Raw genomic sequence first — 21438 nt, 5'->3', positions numbered from 1 at the left:
AGATTACCACTGGCCCCCACTCCACATCACCTATTAAGATCAGTCACCACATTCCTGGACCACTCCTGAGACCCGAGGGTGCTGGCTGAGGGTGCTGGCTGCTCACCCACTTGCAGCCAGGCCTGGAGGGGCTGCTATCTCCCCCCAGGGAAACGCACAGCAAAAACCCACTAAAAGCACAATTGGAGACTAGCTGCACACAGAACCTCCCCCCATGAAAACACTGCTTACCAATGCAAAGCTGTTTTCCCTGTACTGGTAAAGGGGCCCCTAAAAGTGGGACAGCAACCAGAAAAAGCAGAGAGAAAAAGGTCTCACCAGCAATGACAGGGCCCCAGGAGGGAGGTTAAAGGGACACTGTCACCTGAATTTGGAGGGAACTATCTTCAGCCATGGAGGCGGGGTTTTGGGGTGTTTGATTCACCCTTTCCTTACCCACTGGCTGCATGCTGGCTGCAATATTGGATTGAAGTTCATTCTCTGTCCTCTGTAATACATGCCTGCACAAGGCATCTCCCGTCATCCTATGAAGATGGGAGGCCCCGGACCGGACCGCGACACCTATCGGACCAGACCGCAGGGGGAATGCCACTGGGTGAGTATAATCTAACCTCTTTTTCTCATCTTTCAGGATACATCGGGGGCTTATCTACAGCATTACAGAATGCTGTAGATAATCCCCTGATGTCCGTGGGCTTAGCTCAACTTCCATTTTGGGGGTGACAGGTTCCCTTTAATCTGCTGTCCCAGGAGTGTGATGATCAGGGAAGATGAGTTTGGGTCACCATAGAGCACGGAGGAGAAGTCTATTCAATCTTCAATGTATATGGTCCAAACAAAGTCTTCTTTAATGACCTGGAGAGGAAAATTGTCTTTGACAACTCGCCTCTGATAATTACTGGGGAAGACTTGAACACAGTTCACAATGGGGAGGCGGACAGAAAGAGCCAGAGTCTGATCCCTTAAAAAAAGACTATTCTCCCCTCCTTCCTTGAACAAACTGGATTGAGAGATGTTTGGGGTTGGCTCCATCCAGAGGATGCCCACCAATCCTGGTCAAGGATATACTATCTGTTGATCTCAGAGAGACTATTAAATAGAACAAAGTCAGTGGAGATCCATGACCTGGTCATATCTGACCATGCTCTGGTGGGTATGGAATTGGTGGACAACCAGATAAAAGGAACACATTACATATGGAAATTTCCAGCTTATTTTACAAAAGATGAGGGATTTAATGACAACCTAAAGGTACCGTCACACATAACGATTTCTTTAACGATATCGTTGCTTTTTGTGACGTAGCAACAATATCGTTAACGAAATCGTTATGTGTGACAGTGACCAATGATCAGGCCCCTGCTGGGTTATCGTTGGTCGCTGGGAATGATCAGGACCTTTTTTTTGGTCGCCGATCACCCGCTGTCATCGCTGAATCGGCGTGTGTGACGCCGATCCAGCGATGTGTTCACTGGTAAGGGCCGCGCTTAGTAACCCGATATTTACCCTGGTTACCATTGTAAAAGTAAAAAAAAAAACTGTACATACTCACATTGCGGTGTCTGTCACATCCCCCGCTTTCAGCTTCCCGCACTGACTGTGAGCGCCGGCCATAAAGCACAGCGGTGACGTCACTTTATGACTGCTTTATGGCCGGCCGGAGCTGACACAGTCAGTGCGGGAAGGTGACGGCGGGGGATGTGACAGACACCGGAATGTGAGTATGTACTGTTTTTTTTTACATTTACAATGGTAACCAGGGTAAATATCGGGTTACTAAGCGCGGCCCTGCGCTTATTAACCCGATGTTTACCCTGGTTACCCGGGGACTTCGGCATCGTTGGTCGCTGGAGAGCTGTCTGTGTGACAGCTCTCCAGCGACCACACAACGACTTACCAACGATCAAGGCCAGGTCGTATCGCTGGTCGTGATCGTTGGTAAATCGTTTAGTGTAACGGTACCTTAAGGGGCTGGTGGGAGGAATTTGAATGGGACAACAAGGAACATGCAAACCAACACGCTTTATACTGGAATATGTCGAAAGTGGTACTAAGAGGCAAAATTATGATGTTTGTGGCCTCATTCAAGAAAAGAGTAGCGGAAAAATACTCAGATACTAGTGCGAAGCTTAGAAATCTATATATAGAGTTCTTGCAGAGCCCCACAACTCAAAACAGGGAACAATGGAAGCTGGCCAAACAAGAGTTTGAAACCTGGATTGATAGGAGGGAATGTTAACAAAAGTCCCAATGTCATAATGCTGATCTGGGTTATAGCACATAACCGTAAAGTGCATACAGATCAGTCAAAACAAGCTCCAAAGTAAGCATATAAATAGGAGAAAAAGGGAGCATACAATATAAATAATTTTGTAAACAAATGTCTTTATTGGTACAAAAATATTAAAAGTAGTAAGGCAATTACATCTTAGGTGTCATCCATTCAGGCACAGAAGGAGAACCGCCCCCATGCAACCCCCCATGTGTATATAGACATAGTAACCGGGGAGAAAAAGACTCCCATATATTAGAAACCTGGAGGACTAAGCCCACATGTACCGAGGTAAATGTCATGACAAACGATAGAACAATGCTAGAGATAAAGTGCAGTGCATCATGATATAGCAGGTACCGTGGCTAAGCTTACCAGTGGGGGGTGCAGAGAGAGGGTCCGACCGGAACAAAGCGCCCTGACGCGCGTTTCGCGGCTATAAAGCGCCGCTTTCTCAAGGGGAGAAAGCGGCGCTTTATAGCCGCGAAACGCGCGTCGGGGCACTCTCTTCCGGTCGGACCCTCTCTCTGCACCCCCCACTGGTAAGCTTAGCTGGTATCGACACAATTACTCCTTCCTTGAGGATACCCGCCGGCTCAGATAAACCCGGAGAGTCGGGCACAAAACTCCTAGACAGAGCATCCGCCTTCACATTTTTAGAGCCCGGAAGGTACGAAATCACAAAGTCAAAACGGGCGAAAAACAGCGACCAACGAGTCTAGGATTCAAACGCTTAGCAGACTCGAGATAAGTCAGGTTCTTATGATCAGTCAATACCACCACGCGATGCTTAGCTCCTTCAAGCCAATGACGCCACTCCTCGAATGCCCACTTCATGGCCAGCAACTCTCGGTTGCCCACATCATGATTCCGCTCAGCAGGCGAAAACTTCCTGGAAAAAAAAGCGCATGGTTTTATCACTGAACAATCAGAACCTCTCTGCGACAAAACAGCCCCTGCTCCAATCTCAGAAGCATCAACCTCGACCTGGAACGGAAGAGAAACATCAGGTTGACACAACACAGGGGCAGAAGAAAAACGACGCTTCAACTCTTGAAAAGCTTCCACAGCAGCAGAAGACCAATTGATCAAATCAGCACCCTTCTTGGTCAAATCGGTCAATGGTTTGGCAATACTAGAAAAATTGCAGATGAAGCGACGATAAAAATTAGCAAAGCCCAGGAACTTTTGCAGACTTTTCAGAGATGTCGGCTGAGTACAATCATGGATGGCTTGGACCTTAACAGGATCCATCTCGATAGTAGAAGGGGAAAAGATGAACCCCAAAAATGAAACCTTCTGCACACCAAAGAGACACTTTGATCCCTTCACAAACAAAGAGTTAGCACGCAGGACCTGAAAAACCATTCTGACCTGTTTCACATGAGACTCCCAATCATCCGAGAAGATCAAAATGTCATCCAAGTACACAATCAGGAATTTATCCAGGTACTCTCGGAAGATGTCATGCATAAAGGACTGAAACACTGATGGAGCATTGGCAAGTCCGAATGGCATCACTAGATACTCAAAATGACCCTCGGGCGTATTAAATGCAGTTTTCCATTCATCGCCTCGCCTGATTCGCACCAGATTATACACACCATGAAGATCAATCTTGGTGAACCAACTAGCCCCCTTAATCCGAGCAAACAAATCAGATAACAAAGGCAAGGGGTACTGAAATTTAACAGTGATCTTATTAAGAAGGCGATAATCTATACAAGGTCTCAGCGAACCATCCTTTTTGGCTACAAAAAAGAACCCTGCTCCTAATGGCGACGATGATGGGCGAATATGCCCCTTCTCCAGGGATTCCTTCACATAACTGCGCATAGCGGCGTGCTCAGGCACGGATAAATTAAACAGTCGACCTTTTGGGAATTTACTACCAGGAATCAAATTGATAGCACAATCACAATCCCTATGCGGAGGTAGGGCATCGGACTTGGGCTCATCAAATACATCCCGGTAATCAGACAAGAACTCTGGAACCTCAGAAGGGGTGGATGACGAAATTGACAGAAATGGAACATCACCATGTACCCCCTGACAACCCCAGCTGGACACCGACATCGATTTCCAATCCAATACTGGATTATGGGCTTGTAGCCATGGCAACCCCAACACGACCACATCATGCAACACCAGAAAGCGAATATCCTCCTGATGTGCAGGAGCCATGCACATGGTCAGCTGGGTCCAGTATTGAGGCTTATTCTTGGCCAAAGGCGTAGCATCAATACCTCTCAATGGAATAGGACACTGCAAGGGCTCCAAGAAAAACCCACAACGCTTAGCATATTCCAAGTCCATCAAATTCAGAGCAGCGCCTGAATTCACAAACGCCATGACAGAATATGATGACAAAGAGCAGATCAAGGTAACGGACAGAAGAAATTTTGACTGTACCGTACCAATGGTGGCAGACCTAGCGAACCGCTTAGTGCGCTTAGGACAATCAGAGATGGCATGAGTGGAATCACCACAGTAGAAACACAGCCCCTTCAGACGTCTGTGTTCTTGCCGTTCAACTCTGGTCAAAGTCCTATCGCACTGCATAGGCTCAGGTTTAAGCTCAGGTAATACCGCCAAATGGTGCACAGATTTACGCTCACGCAAGCGTCGACCGATCTGAATAGCCAAAGACATAGACTCATTCAAACCAGCAGGCATAGGAAATCCCACCATGACATCCTTAAGGGCTTCAGAGAGACCCTTTCTGAACATAGCTGCCAGCGCAGATTCATTCCATTGAGTGATCACTGACCATTTTCTAAATTTCTGGCAATATACCTCTATCTCATCCTGACCCTGACAAAGAGCCAGCAAATTCTTTTCTGCCTGATCCACTGAATTAGGCTCATCGTACAGCAATCCGAGTGCCAGGAAAAACGCATTGATATTACTCAATGCAGGATCTCCTGGCGCAAGAGAAAATGCCCAGTCTTGAGGGTCGCCGCGCAAAAAAGAAATAATCAAAACCTGTTGAACTGGATCACCAGAGGAACGAGGTTTCAAGGCCAGAAATAACTTACAATTATTTTTGAAACTCAGAAACTTAGTTCTATCTCCAAAAAACAAATCAGGAATAGGAATTCTTGGTTCTAACATAGATTTCTGATCAATAGTGTCTTGAATCTTTTGTACTCTTGCCGAGAGCTGATCCACAAATGAAGACAGACTTCTAATGTCCATCGCTACACCTGTGTACTGAACCACCCAAATGTCTAGGGGAAAAAAAAGACAAAACACAAAGCCAAGAAAAAAAAATGGTCTCAGAACTTCTTTTTTCCCTCTATTGAGAATCATTAGTACTTTTGGCTTCCTGTACTGTTATGAAAGGCAATTCAGTATCACAATGGACATGGAGGTCAGAGCACATACAGTGATCTGACAATAACCCAAAATAATAGAACGAGCTCTGAGACGTGGGAACTCTGCAGACCGCAATCCCTGATCCTCTCCAAACACAACTAGAGGCAGCCGTGGATTGCGCCTAACGCTACCTATGCAACTCGGCACAGCCTGAGAAACTAACTAGCCTGAAGATAGAAAAAATAAGCCTACCTTGCCTCAGAGAAATACCCCAAAGGAAAAGGCAGCCCCCCACATATGACTGTGAGTAAGATGAAAAGACAAACGTAGGGATGAAATAGATTCAGCAAAGTGAGGCCCGATATTCTAGACAGAACGAGGATAGGAAAGATAACTTTGCGGTCTACACAAAACCCTAAAGAAAACCACGCAAAGGGGCAAAAAGACCCTCCGTACCGAACTAACGGCACGGAGGTACACCCTTTGCGTCCCAGAGCTTCCAGCAAAACAAATAGACAAGCTGGACAGAAAAAATAGCAACAAATAGCAAAGAAGCACTTAGCTATGCAGAGCAGCAGGCCACAGGAATGATCCAGAGAAACACAAGTCCAACACTGGAACATTGACAGGAAGCATGAATCAAAGCATTAGGTGGGGTTAAGTAGAGAAGCACCTAACGACCTCACCAGATCACCTGAGGGAGGAAACTCAGAAGCAGCAGTACCAGTTTCCTCCACAAACGGAAGCTCCCAGAGAGAATCAGCCGAAGTACCACTTGTGACCACAGGAGGGAGCTCTGCCACAGAATTCACAACACATGGGAGTCTTTTTCTCCCCGGTTACTATGTCTATATACACATGGGGGGTTGCATGGGGGCGGTTCTCCTTCTGTGCCTGAATGGATGACACCTAAGATGTAATTGCCTTACTACTTTTAATATTTTTGTACCAATAAAGACATTTGTTTACAAAATTATTTATATTGTATGCTCCCTTTTTCTCCTATTTATATATTGATAGGAGGGAGCAGATGTTCCGCTCTAGGCAGGAGGCTGAATTGTTGAGATATGGGAACAGAGCGGGGAAATTACTGGCAAGATTGGCAAAAGGGAGACTGCAGACGAGTCCAATAGATAGATTACGACATGGCCAGGGAAATATAACCTCCGACCCCAGGAAAATCAATGAAACACTACAAAACGTTTACAATTAATTGTATAAACCCTCACATACTAATTTGGCAGAAGGTAAAAAATTCCTCCAACAAGTCACTCTTCCAAAACTAACACAAGAACAACAAGATGCAATTAATGCAGAAATAACAGAAGGAGAAGTGAGACAAACCATAAGTCATCTTCAAAATGGGAAAGCACCAGGCCCAGATGGATTTGGCGGGGAGTTTTATAGGGCCCTCAGGGAACATATCTCCCCACTGCTAACAAACTATTACAACACCATTCTGTTAACGGGGGGTCTTACTAGAAAGATCTAACGAAACACATATTAAAAGTAATACCCAAACCAGGCCAGGACCCCCTATTGAGGCCTGCCTTACAGACCCATTTCCCTTATTGATGTAGACCAGAAGATTATGTAAAAAATAATGGCGGACAGATTGGCAGTAGAATTACCTCAACTGGTGAACCCTGCGCAAGTGGGATACGTTAAGGGTAGGGCTGCGGTGAAAAACATACGAAAGGTACTAACTGTGTTGGACAGAGTGGGCTGTCGCAGCCAGTCGGGAGAGAAACCGGCTTTGCTAGCTCTGGATGCAGAAAAAGCTTTTGATAATGTTAGCTGGGACTGGCTGGGGGCAACTCTGGACTCGTTCAACATAAAGGGCAATTTTAGAATATACCTGGAGGGGGTGTGTAGGGACCCGACAGCTAGAATACACAAGCCAGGCTTCCTCTCTGAGCCATTTCATTTATATAAAGGGACCAGGCAGGGGTACCCAATGTCACCACTACTGTTCAACTTGGCATTGGAACCTTTTGCTCAGTATATGGAAGAGTCAGACTTATTTGAGGGAATCAGGGTGGGCACTATGAGCACTAAAATAGCATTATTTGCAGTTGATATCATCTTGTTTTTGTCCCGGCCACTGGAACAATTAGGAAATATCTTTCAGTTTATCCAGAAATTCGGTGAATACTTGGGCTATAAGGCCAATATCGCCAATAGCGAACTCTTGGAATTGGGGGACAAAACGCCTGCAGAACAATGGAAGGGACTAGGTTTTAGAACTACACATTGCAAAGACGCATATCACCTACCTGGGAATTAAGATAGGCAGGCTCCCGACACAACTATATTTACTAAATTATACACCTCTCATCAAAAAAATGCTAGGAGAACTTCGGAGATGGCAGAATTTACCGCTATCTCTTCTGGGAAGATGTAATTTAATTAAAATTATCAGCTTTGCTAGACTACTACAGTTTACCCACCACAGACATTACCCCTGATACTCAAACATCTAGATATAAACAAAATAAATAGAGCTTTTACCAATTTTATATGGGCAGGTAAAAGGCCCAGAATCGCATTGGGAAACCTGATGCTAACTAGGAGTGAAGGTGGGATCAATTTTCGGAATGTCAGAGGCTACAACTTAGCAAGTCTTTTTAGACATGTGATAGATTGGTTAAATGCCCTCTTACATACAAAACAAGCCAAACTCCCGTAAAATCCTCCATATTGCTTCGGGATACTATTGTATGCTGGAAGATAGTAAGGAAGGCATTCGGCCTTCCTTTCCAGATCTCTAAACATATGCCTCTATTTGGTCACCCGGAATTTCCTGAGGGAACAGAAATCAAAAGAGCGATAGGACAAGCAGGCGATAACATGAAGAAAGCGGGGGATATTATGCATACAGAGGTTAAACGATGGCTGAGCCCACAAGAAACCATGGGCAAATTCCATATAGAAAGCAGACACTTCCTACAGGTCATGCAGGTCCATTCTTTTTGCTTATCTAGACTTCGTATTCTGTTTTATGAAGTGGAACTACATATTCTAGATAATAGAGTGGGTATGAACACTCAGAATGCGAGCATATCCTCAATTTACAATACTGCAAGACATAAATTCCTGAAGCTAAAGCAGAACAAGCTGTTTAAAACTTGGGAGAAATGGAGCGGGGATAAGGATATTGCAGAGACAATTATAAAGGGGTGGAAACAGGTAAAAAAAATCCATTTTATAGGAAAGATGGAGGGAAACCTATTTTAAGCTCATGCATACAGCATTATATGGTTTCAATATCCCGTCCTCTCCTAGATTCCCCGACAGGATTACAGCGTGCCCTAAGTGCGGAACGTCTTCAACGAATCTCTGGCACGGGGTGAGGGAATGTAGGGCAGCTAAAGAGTACTAGAAACAGGTAGGGGAGCAGGTTTGATCATGCTGGGGAATCCATCTCCCACAAATGCCACAAACTATGTTATTCCACCAGTTTAGACCCCCGGAGACACAACCCACAGGAGTTAAAGCAAAGATCCCTAAAAACATCCACACATTCTTAGTTGGAGCCTTACGTGGTTTATTTGGCGAACGGCTTAAACCAAACACCCCATCGATGGTGATGATAATAGCCCCGATGGAACACTTACTGGGAATTGAATTAATAGAGGCGGAAAGGAGTAAAGAAAAATCTGGAGGGAAAGTATTTCCGCTGTGGAAAACGATCATTGGTTCCCACTATAGGCCCCATGAAATACCGAGAATGATTAGTCCCTTCCGCAACACGGAGTGGTACTGTCTGGAGGATCTGAGCGGGACGTTGGGGGTCTTAGGAAACCATTCCCGATGTATAACGTCCAAGATACAACATATATTACCGTAGAACGACACTGTTGACAATGCAAAATACAGTAAAAGAGATTCTCTTCCTTCCCCTATTACCCTTCTATGTAGTCAGGCTGTCCTTCCTTTCTCTTATGGTTTCCCCAAAATTTGTGTTACAAGGCATTGACGGAGATCTACAGGGCCTTGCGAAAGGATTCGGCCCCATGGAACTTTTCAATCTTTTCCCACATATCATGCTTCAAACATAAAGATACCAAATGTAAATTCAAAAACTAAAAAGTGGGGCGTGCAATATTATTCGGCCCCTTTACTTTAAGTGCAGCAAACTCACTCCAGAAGTTCATTGTGAATCTCTGAATGATCCAATGTTTAAGAAGAGCTCACACGTTCTTCATAGGGTTTAGGTTGGATGAGGAAGGAACACGGCTCTGCTTTGTCCACACAACACTCCGTACACCACGTACACACACGGCTCCGCACACCTCGTACACGCGGCTCCGCTCCGTACACCTCGTACACACACGACTCAGTCATATCCACACTGTAAACCCCTCCTGACCCCACACAGAAATGACAACCAGCACCTCAGAGTCCTGCATACACTGAGAACCCTGATCATGTGACCCCTGACTCCTCCCCTCCTGTGACCTCATCACAGGTTCTGTACACACAGAGCAGCCATATACGTGGAGTAAGTGCAGTCAGCTCTGCAAGTGGAGGTAAGTGCTGGAGGCTCCATTATTCTCTATGTGGAGTGCGGCTCTGCAAGTGGAGGTAAGTGCTGGAGGCTCCATTATTCTCTGTGGAGTGCGGGTGGAGGTCGGTGCTGGAGGCTCCATTATTCTCTATGTGGAGTGCGGCTCTGCGGGTGGAGGTCGGTGCTGGAGGCTCCATTATTCTCTATGTGGAGTGCGGCTCTGCGGGTGGAGGTAAGTGCTGGGGGCTCCATTATTCTCTATGTGGAGTGCGGCTCTGCAAGTGGAGGTAAGTGCTGGAGGCTCCATTATTCTCTATGTGGAGTGCGGCTCTGCAAGTGGAGGTAAGTGCTGGAGGCTCCATTATTCTCTATGTGGAGTGCGGCTCTGCGGGTGGAGGTCGGTGCTGGAGGCTCCATTATTCTCTATGTAGAATGCTGCTCTGCGGGTGGAGGTCGGTGCTGGGGGCTCCATTATTCTCTATGTGGAGTGCGGCTCTGCGGGTGGAGGTCGGTGCTGGGGGCTCCATTATTCTCTATGTGGAGTGCTGCTCTGCGGGTGGAGATTGGTGCTGGAGGCTCCATTATTCTCTATGTGGAGTGCGGCTCTGCGGGTGGAGGTCGGTGCTGGAGGCTCCATTATTCTCTATGTGGACTGCGGCTCTGTGGGTGGAGGTCGGTGCTGGAGGCCCCATTATTCTCTATGTGGAGTGCGGCTCTGCGGGTGGAGGTCGGTGCTGGAGGCCCCATTATTCTCTATGTGGAGTGCGGCTCTGCGGGTGGAGGTCGGTGCTGGGGGCTCCATTATTCTCTATGTGGAGTGCGGCTCTGCAAGTGGAGGTAAGTGCTGGGGGCTCCATTATTCTCTATGTGGAGTGCGGCTCTGCGGGTGGAGGTCGGTGCTGGAGGCTCCATTATTCTCTATGTGGAGTGCGGCTCTGCGGGTGGAGGTTGGTGCTGAGGCTCCATTATTCTCTATGTGGAGTGCGGGTGGAGGTTGGTGCTGAGGCTCCATTATTCTCTATGTGGAGTGCGGCTCTGCGGGTGGAGGTCGGTGCTGGAGGTTCCATTATTCTCTATGTGGAGTGCGGGTGGAGGTCGGTGCTGGAGGCTCCATTATTCTCTATGTGGAGTGCGGCTCTGCGGGTGGAGGTTGGTGCTGAGGCTCCATTATTCTCTATGTGGAGTGCGGCTCTGCGGGTGGAGGTCGGTGCTGGGTGCTCCATTATTCTCTATGTGGAGTGCGGCTCTGCAAGTGGAGGTAAGTGCTGGGGGCTCCATTATTCTCTATGTGGACTGCGGCTCTGCGGGTGGAGGTCGGTGCTGGAGGCTCCATTATTCTCTATGTGGAGTGCGGCTCTGCGGGTGGAGGTCGGTGCTGGGGGCTCCATTATTCTCTATGTGGAGTGCGGCTCTGCGGGTGGAGGTCGGTGCTGGAGGCTCCATTATTCTCTATGTGGAGTGCGGCTCTGCGGGTGGAGGTCGGTGCTGGGGGCTCCATTATTCTCTATGTGGAGTGCGGCTCTGCAAGTGGAGGTAAGTGCTGGGGGCTCCATTATTCTCTATGTGGAGTGCGGCTCTGCGGGTGGAGGTCGGTGCTGGAGGTTCCATTATTCTCTATGTGGAGTGCGGCTCTGCGGGTGGAGGTCGGTGCTGGAGGCTCCATTATTCTCTATGTGGAGTGCGGCTCTGCGGGTGGAGGTCGGTGCTGGAGGTTCCATTATTCTCTATGTGGAGTGCGGCTCTGCGGGTGGAGGTCGGTGCTGGAGGCTCCATTATTCTCTATGTGGAGTGCGGGTGGAGGTCGGTGCTGGAGGCCCCATTATTCTCTATGTGGAGTGCGGCTCTGCGGGTGGAGGTCGGTGCTGGGGGCTCCATTATTCTCTATGTGGAGTGCGGCTCTGCAGGTGGAGGTCGGTGCTGGAGGCTCCATTATTCTCTATGTGGAGTGCGGCTCTGCAGGTGGAGGTCGGTGCTGGAGGCTCCATTATTCTCTATGTGGAGTGCGGCTCTGCGGGTGGAGGTTGGTGCTGAAGCTCCATTATTCTCTATGTGGAGTGTGGCTCTGCGGGTGGAGGTCGGTGCTGGAGGCCCCATTATTCTCTATGTGGAGTGCGGCTCTGTGGGTGGATGTCGGTGCTGGAGGCTCCATTATTCTCTATGTGGAGTACGGCTCTGCGGGTGGAGGTTGGTGCTGGAGGCTCCATTATTCTATATGTGGAGTGCGGCTCTGCGGGTGGAGGTCGGTGCTGGAGGCTCCATTATTCTCTATGTGGAGTACGGCTCTGCGGGTGGAGGTCGGTGCTGGAAGCTCCATTATTCTATATGTGGAGTGCGGCTCTGCGGGTGGAGGTCGGTGCTGGAGGCTCCATTATTCTCTATGTGGAGTGCGGCTCTGCGGGTGGAGGTCGGTGCTGGAGGCTCCATTATTCTCTATGTGGAGTGCGGCTCTGTGGGTGGAGGTCGGTGCTGGAGGCTCCATTATTCTCTATGTGGAGTGCTGCTCTGTGGGTGGAGGTCGGTGCTGGAGGCTCCATTATTCTCTATGTGGAGTGCGGCTCTGTGGGTGGAGGTCGGTGCTGGAGGCCCCATTATTCTCTATGTGGAGTGCGGCTCTGTGGGTGGATGTCGGTGCTGGAGGCTCCATTATTCTCTATGTGGAGTACGGCTCTGCGGGTGGAGGTTGGTGCTGGAGGCTCCATTATTCTATATGTGGAGTGCGGCTCTGCGGGTGGAGGTCGGTGCTGGAGGCTCCATTATTCTCTATGTGGAGTGCGGCTCTGCGGGTGGAGGTCGGTGCTGGAAGCTCCATTATTCTATATGTGGAGTGCGGCTCTGCGGGTGGAGGTCGGTGCTGGAGGCTCCATTATTCTCTATGTGGAGTGCGGCTCTGCGGGTGGAGGTCGGTGCTGGAGGCTCCATTATTCTCTATGTGGAGTGCGGCTCTGTGGGTGGAGGTCGGTGCTGGAGGCTCCATTATTCTCTATGTGGAGTGCTGCTCTGTGGGTGGAGGTCGGTGCTGGAGGCTCCATTATTCTCTATGTGGAGTGCGGCTCTGCGGGTGGAGGTTGGTGCTGGAGGCTCCATCATTCTCTATGTGGACTGCGGCTCTGTGGTGGAGGTCGGTGCTGGAGGCTCCATTATTTTCTATGTGGAGTGCGGCTCTGCGGCTGGAGGTCGGTGCTGGAGGCTCCATCATTCTCTATGTGGAGTGCGGCTCTGCGGGTGGAGGTCGGTGCTGGAGGCCCCATTATTCTCTATGTGGAGGTCGGCTGGAGGTCGGTGCTGGAGGCTCCATTATTCTCTATGTGGAGTGCGGCTCTGCGGGTGGAGGTCGGTGCTGGAAGCTCCATTATTCTATATGTGGAGTGCGGCTCTGCGGGTGGAGGTCGGTGCTGGAGGCTCCATTATTCTCTATGTGGAGTGCGGCTCTGCGGGTGGAGGTCGATGGTGGAGGCTGCATTATTCTCTGTGGAGTGCAGCTCTGCGGGTGGAGGTCGGTGCTGGAGGCTCCATTATTCTCTATGTGGAGTGCGGCTCTGCGGGTGGAGGTCGGTGCTGAGGCTCCATTATTCTCTATGTGGAGTGCGGCTCTGCGGGTGGAGGTCGGTGCTGGAGCCTCCATTATTCTCTATGTGGAGTGCGGCTCTGTGGGTGGAGGTAGGTGCTGGAGGCTCCATTATTCTCTATGTGGAGTGCGGCTCTGCGGCTGGAGGTCGGTGCTGGAGGCTCCATTATTCTCTATGTGAAGTGCGGCTCTGCGGGTGGAGGTCGGTGCTGGAGGCCCCATTATTCTCTATCAGGATTTATCCTCATTTTCTTTTGTCATTTGTTCTTCATCTAATAAAGAATCACAGATGCTCTGGAGGAGGCCGCGTCTCACAGCAGTTGCTCCCCATTTTTTGAAGATTCGGTTCGTCTAACGTCCTGCTGTTCACCAAACAGTTTTGACAAACATACCCAAACTCCATTGAATTCAGTGAGAGGCATAACGAAATGCATAGACAACCCCTTCAGGGGGGAAGAACAGCTGAAATTGGGGGCAGACACCAGGAAAAGTGGCACCAATTGACCTAAAGTACAAATAGTATAATTGTGCAGCATGGAGCAGAGCTTGGGCCGGCATTTCTATCTGAAACATTGATTAGGAACAGGTGGATGAGTGACAGGTGAAGGCCTGGTGCTCTGAGAGCGCTGCCAAATTCAGGCAACACACATGAAGGAGACCCAACTTGGAGTCTCCACATTTCAGAAAATTGGCAAACATCCCAAAAGTGGCATCAATTTCCCCACGGTAGGAATAGTATAATTGTGCTGCATTTTGACAACTTTAGGAAAAAAGTACCCTTTTTTGAGATGGTTACTGCAGGTTGTTGGCTTGTCGGATAAGGTGGTTCTTCAGGTTCCTTTTGAAAGTTTCTACAGTAAATGAGAGCATGGTATGTTGGGGTAGAAAGTTCCAGAGTAGGGAGATGTGCAAAAAAAAAAAAATCTTTATTTTTATATAGCGCTAACATATTCCGCAGCGCTTTACACACATCATTGCTGTCCCCGTTGGGACTCACAATCTAAATTCCCTATCAGTATGTCTTTGGAATGTGGGAGGAAACCGGAGTACCCGGAGGAAACCCACGCAAACACGGAGAGAACATTCAAACTCTTTGTCCTTCGTGGGGTTTGAACCCAGGACTCCAGCGCTGACCACTGTGCCACCGTGCTGCAAGAGAAATCTTGTATGTGATCATGGGAAAAGGAGGTAAGAGGGGAGTAGAGAAGGAGATCTTATGAGGATCAGAAGTTGCCTGCAGGTAAGTACTGGGAGACGAGGTCACAGATGTATGGAGGAGACAGGTTGTGGATGGCTTTGTATGCCATGGTTAATCTAGGTTCACATTGCGTTAGGGCAATCCGTTAAGCGCATAGCGCTAGCGGATTGCGCTAACGCAATTTTTCTCTGGGGTCCGCATTCGCAGTTCCCGCTAGCGCAGATCTGCGATAGCGAGGGACGAACCTCGGACACACCTCGGACGCTTCAAGCAGCGTCCGAGGTCCGTCACAAAAGAACGGCACATTGCTAGCGCGTGCCGAAAATGGCATGCCCTAGCGATGCGCTACAGGCAAAAATAACATTGCTGTCAAAGGGTGCGCTAACGGACCCATTGCACGGCGTTATTTTGCCCATTAACGCAATGTGAACCTAGCCTTAGGGTTTTGAAGTGAAGTCTCTGGGTAATGGGGAGCTAGTGTAGGGACAGAGGGGAGAGACTGGGGAATAGTGGGGGGATAGGTGGATTACTCAGGCAGCAGAGTTTAGGATGGACTAGCTGAAGAGCCCGGCGTTGCCTGGGCATAGTAAATATCTGTGGTTAGTTATAGCACCTCACGTCTCTTATTTTCCCATCATGCCTCTCATTTTCTCCCTTACACCTCTAATTTTCCCCTCACACCTCTTATTTTCCCTGTCACTCCTCTCATAGCCCCCTAACACTTGTCATTTCGACCTCACATCTGTCATTTTCCTATCACTCCACTATTTTGCCACACTCCTCTCATTTTGCACTCCCACCTTTTCATTTTCACCTCACACCCCTCATTTTCACTTCAGTATATACATGTTTGTCATCTCCCTCATATATAGTATACACCTGTATGTCTTCTCTTGTATATTGTATATACCTGTATGTCATCTCCCCTGTAAATAGTGTATACCTGCTGTATGTCATCTTCTCCTGTATATTGTATATACCCATGTGTCATCTCCTATATTATATACCTGTATGTCATCTCCTCTATATACCTATGTCATCTCCTCTTTTATATAGTATATACCTATATGTCATCTCCCCTGTATATAGTATATACCTGCTGTATGTCATCTCCTCTATATACCTATGTCATCTCCTCTTTTATATAGTATGTACCTGTAAGTCATCTCCTCCTGTATAGTATATACCTGTGTATCATCTGCTCCTGTATATAGTATATACCTGTGTATCATCTCCAGTACATAGTATATACCTGTATGTCATCTCCTCCTGTATATAGTATATACCTGTGTATCATCTGCTCCTGTATATAGTATATAGTATATACCTGTGTGTCATCTCCTCCAGTACATAGTATATACCTGTATGTCATCTCCTCCTGTATATAGTATATACCTGTGTATCATCTCCACTGTATATAGTATATACCTGTGTCATCGCCCCTGTATATAGTATGTACCTGTATGTCATCTCCCCTGTATATAGTATATACGTGTGTCATCTCCTCCTGTGTATAGTATGTCCCTGTAAGTCATCTCCTCCTGTATAGTATATACCTGTGTATCATCTGCTCCTGTATATAGTATATGCCTGTGTATCATCTCCTCCAGTACATAGTATATACCTGTGTCATCGCCCCTGTATATAGTATGTACCTGTATGTCATCTCCCCTGTATATAGTATATACGTGTGTCATCTCCTCCTGTGTATAGTATGTCCCTGTAAGTCATCTCCTCCTGTATAGTATATACCTGTGTATCATCTGCTCCTGTATATAGTATATGCCTGTGTATCATCTCCTCCAGTACATAGTATATACCTGTATGTCATCTCCTCCTGTATATAGTATATACCTGTCAGTCATCTCCTCCTGTATATAGTATATATGTGTGTCATCTGCTCCCATATATAGTATATACGTGTGCCATCCGCTCCCGTATATAGTATATACGTGTGTCATCTGCTCCCGTATATAGTATATACCTGTGTGTCATCTCCTCCTGTATATAGTATATACCTGTGTGTAATCTCCTCCTGTATATAGTATATATCTGTGTGTCATCTCCTCCTGTATTAGACCGCATTCACACATTATTTGGTCAGTATTTTTACCTCAGTATTTGTAAGCTAAATCGACAGCCTGATAAATCCCCAGCCAACAGGAAGCCCTCCCCCCTGGCAGTATATATTAGCTCACACATACACATAATAGACAGGTCATGTGACTGACAACTGCCGTATTTCCTATATGGTACATTTGTTGCTCTTGTAGTTTGTCTGCTTATTAATCAGATTTTTAGTTTTGAAGGATAATACCAGACTTGTGTGTGTTTTAGGGCGAGTTTCATGTGTCAAGTTGTGTGTGTTGAGTTGCGTGTGGCGACGTGCATGTACCAACTTTTGTGAGATGAGTTTTGTATGGCGACATGCGTGTAGCAACTTTTTGTGTCAAGTTGCATGTGACAGGTTAGTGTAGCAAGTTGTGTGCAGCAAGTTTTACGCATGGCGAGTTTTGCGCGTGGCAAGTTTTGTGTGGTGCGTTTTGAGTATGTGCAAGTTTTGTGTGAGGCAACTTTTGCATGTGTTGCAACTTTTGTGCATGTGGCAATTTTTCCGCGTGTGCAAGTTTTGCGTGTGGTGAGTTTTCCATGAGGTGAGTTTTGCATGTGTGGCGAGTTTTGCGTGAGCCTAGCTTTGCATGTGGCGAGTTTAGGACGTGGTGAGTTTTGAGCGGCGACTTGTGTTTCGACTTTTATGTGGCGCGGTTGGTGTATGTGTGGTGAAATGTGTGCTGAGGGTGGTATATGTGTTCAAGCACATGGTAGTGTGTGGCGCCTTTTGTGTGTGTGTTCATATCCCCGTGTGTGGTGAGTATCCCATGTCGAGGCCACACCTTAGCAACTGTACGGTATATACTCTTTGGCGCCATCGCTTTCAATCTTTAAGTCCCCCTTGTTCACATCTGGCAGCTGTCAATTTGCCTCCAACACTTTTTCTTTCACTTTTTCCCCATTATGTAGATAGGGGCAAAATTGTTTGGTGAATTGGAAAGCGCGGGTTTAAAATTTCACCTCACAACATAGCCTATGACGCTCTCAGGGTCCAGACGTGTGACTGTGCAAAATTTTGTTGCTGTAGCTGCGACGCCTGCCTCCAACACTTTTCCTTTCACTTTTTCCCCATTATGTAGATAGGGGCAAAATTGTTTAGTGAATTGGAACGCGCGGGGTTAAAATTTTGCCTCACAACATAGCCTATGACGCTCTCGGGGTCCAGACGTGTGACTGTGCAAAATTTTGTGGCTGTAGCTGCGACGGTGCAGATGCCAATCCCGGACATACATACATACATACATACATACACACATATACACACACACATTCAGCTTTATATATTAGATTGGAGGGGTACAAGACTGTTAGAAGGGAGGGCACAAAGCAGGATCCTACGGTAGTCGAGACAGGAGATGATGAATGCAGGGACTAGGGTTTTTGCACCCTGCAGGTCATCAACTTGAATCGCTACAGAGGTCTTTCAGCCTGCTGGTTAACCGTTTTATATGCGATCTGCCGACACGGTGGAATTTCACTCTCCACATGTTGCAGCGACTGTGTCAGCACTGACCAGCCCTGGTGCAATATGTCCTTTTGCATAGCCTAAGCTAACATAGTACAGATGTGGTGAAAATCACGCTTGCGTAGTGAGTTCAAATGAAGCACCTTGGTACCCTTCTGCACAGTTTCGAAATGGCTATTAAGATGATTTTCGCTGATGATGCCATCATCAGCATCACTATTCCGGTCAGCTACATACTGGAGCACACTTTCAATAGTCTGCGGGCGGTTGTGGTGGTCCCAAAGGAAGAGGAGGGAGATGCGGAAGTGATATCAATATCTCAAAGTTCCAGACTGTTGTCACACAAGTGGGTGCCATGGGAGGGTGGATTATAGCAATCGAGAAGGGGGGTCATGGTATCAGACAAACTGTTAGTGAATGTGCAGGAGCCGAGGAACAAATGGAGGAGGACAAGGAGGGAGAGGTGATGGGCATGCAACAGTCAGGAGAAGAAGAGAATAATGATCTCCTCTCCGTTGTCCGTGGTTGGTGGGAGAGGATGTAGGAAGCAAGCTTGAGTGTTACCTGCTACCAAGACACCATGGACTCGGACCTCATGGAAGCACATATGAGCGCCTTTTTGCTGCACCTTCTACGACATGATGCCCATATTTTTAGGATTAGAAATTGTGCTGGCTACTGGGTTGCCACTCTGTTAGTTCCACTGTACAAGAGTACATTTTGCCTGACGCTTTCCCCCTGTAATGGGATGCGCATATGCTGCTGGAGTATCAAAACACAATTGTACACAAAATTATGAGTGGTTTTCCCCAAGACAGCAGTCACGCAGAATTAGTGCATCAGTTATACAGTTCCAACCCTGGGAACGTGCAAGAACATTAGAATCAGCAGTGTAAGTGGCATAAGCAATTTCTGTGAGTCATTTCACACATTCTTTAGACCAGTGTGTGCACCAGCAGAAGAGAGTGCAAGTCTGACACTTGAACGACTGGAGAGGATGGTGCAGGAGTATCTTCAGCTCAATATCAATTCCATCAGGGGGGAATTTGACCCTTTTGCATTTTGGTCTTCAAAAATGGCTGAGGGGCCTAACTTTCATCAAGATGAACAAGTCCCGGATCTCCAATTACTTTTGCACCCCAATCGCAGACTTGGCGATGGTGTAGTTTTCATTGGGCTGCATTGATCTTGTGTTATTGTAGTATGTGACACCTTTGTCGTGGATCCTGTGCCTGCTGTTGCTATTGTTGCTGATGTTGGTAACAATTTTTGGAAATGTGGAGACTATTAAGTTGTGTCTTCATCTGGTGGCTTGCCTGTAGTGGAAGGAGTGTCAGAGCCTCATTATACTATTTCTATTCTGGGAAAATTGATGACACTTTAGTGGTGTCTGCCCCTAATTTTTGGAAATGTTTGGACTCCAAATTGGGTCTCCCACATGTTTCTTGCCTGAATTTGGCAGGGCTCTCAGAGCACCAGGTCTACACCTATCACTCATCCACCTGTTACTGATCAATGTTTAAGCTAGAAATGCTGGTCCAAGCCTTGTTCCAGGCCCTACCCCATGCCTCCATGCATTGCAATTATATGATTAGTACTCTGGGTGAGTTGGGCAGTTGGAGAGTTTTGTAATCTACTGGAGCACATGCTCTTTCTGGTCCTCATCTACAAGACATACTGCTGTGTGGCTGCAAAAGAAAGGGAGTTGCGCAGCCTTTCCAATATCACAAGTTGTCAGTTGTCTTTGGATAGGACTGTGTTTGTTCAGTAGATCTTTCATCAACATTACCACCTACCTCATATAAACCTCGAACACTAAATGTACCTTCACACTGAACAATTTAACAATGATATCGCTAGCGATCCGTGACGTTGCAGCGTCCTGGATAGCGATATCGTTGTGTTTGACACGCAGCAGCGATCAGGATCCTGCTGTGACATCGTTGGTCGGAGCAGAAAGGCCAGAACTTTATTTCGTGGCTGGATCTCCCGCAGACATCGCTGGTAACCAGGGTAAACATCGGGTTACTAAGCGCAGGGCTGTGCTTAGTAACCAGATGTTTACCCTGGTTACCAGCGTAAATGTAAAAAAAAACCAAACACTACATACTTACATTCCGGTGTCTGTCGCGTCCCTCGGCGTTCTGCTTCCCTGCACGGTCAGCACCGGCTGGCCGTAAAGCAGAGCACAGCGGTGACGTCACCGCTCTGCTTTACAGCCAGCCGGCGCTCACAGTGCAGGGAAGCAGAGCGCCGGGGGACGCGACAGACACCGGAATGTAAGTATGTAGTTTTTTTTTTTTGTTGTTTTTTTTTTACATTTACACTGGTAACCAGGGTAAACATCGGGTTACTAAGCGCGGCCCTGCGCTTAGTAACCCGATGTTTACCCTGGTTACCAGGGGACTTCGCATAGTTGGTCGCTGGAGAGCTGTCTGTGTGACCACACAGCGATGCTGCAGCGATCGGCATCGTTGTCTAGATTGCTGCAGCGTCGCTAAATGTGACGGTACCTTAAAGGGAAGGTGCCACCAGTTTTCTTGTATTTTGTGAAATTAAGCTTAAAATAGTAATTAAAATGTATTAATGCAATGTTTGCACTGTTTGCAAACATTTCTATATGAAAAATATTATATATTTTTCTACAAATATACATATTTACCACTAGGGGGAGCATTTTCCGTTTTAGACCTCAAGCAGCTATAGTAAGACTTAGCAGCTCTGCCCCAGGGATATTAGACCACCCAAAAGGGGAGGGAAATGGTGATGTCAGCAGTTACTGCCCCAACAGTAAGAATGAAGAGCAGCATCACAGGGCAGCACCATTTTGTGTGTGACTGCCCTGTGACCTGCTGTCACCAGCAGTTACTGCATCAGAGTGACAGCTTGTTTACAGAGGAGCAGAACACAGTGGGCTCAGCAGCATCTGGACCCAAGAAGAGTGAAGACATGTGGTGTGCATGGAGCAGCATTAGGAGCTGTCTGGGAGCTCCAGCTC

At 47.5% G+C, this 21438-nt stretch overlaps 1 protein-coding gene across 1 annotated transcript in view; it reads left to right on the top strand.

Moving 5' to 3' along the window:
* The first annotated feature begins 10057 nt into the window (after positions 1–10057).
* Positions 10058–21438, top strand: part of LOC138666903 (zinc finger protein 773-like) — a 54445-nt gene continuing 43064 nt past the window's right edge. The window contains exon 1 of the mRNA XM_069755084.1: positions 10058–10122. The gene's annotated coding sequence lies outside the window, so the exon portion shown is untranslated. The remainder of the gene's footprint in view (positions 10123–21438) is intronic.

Source organism: Ranitomeya imitator, chromosome 2 (assembly GCF_032444005.1).
Source record: "Ranitomeya imitator isolate aRanImi1 chromosome 2, aRanImi1.pri, whole genome shotgun sequence".
NCBI lineage: Eukaryota > Metazoa > Chordata > Amphibia > Anura > Dendrobatidae > Ranitomeya > Ranitomeya imitator.
This window is presented reverse-complemented; position numbering and strand designations above follow the sequence as displayed.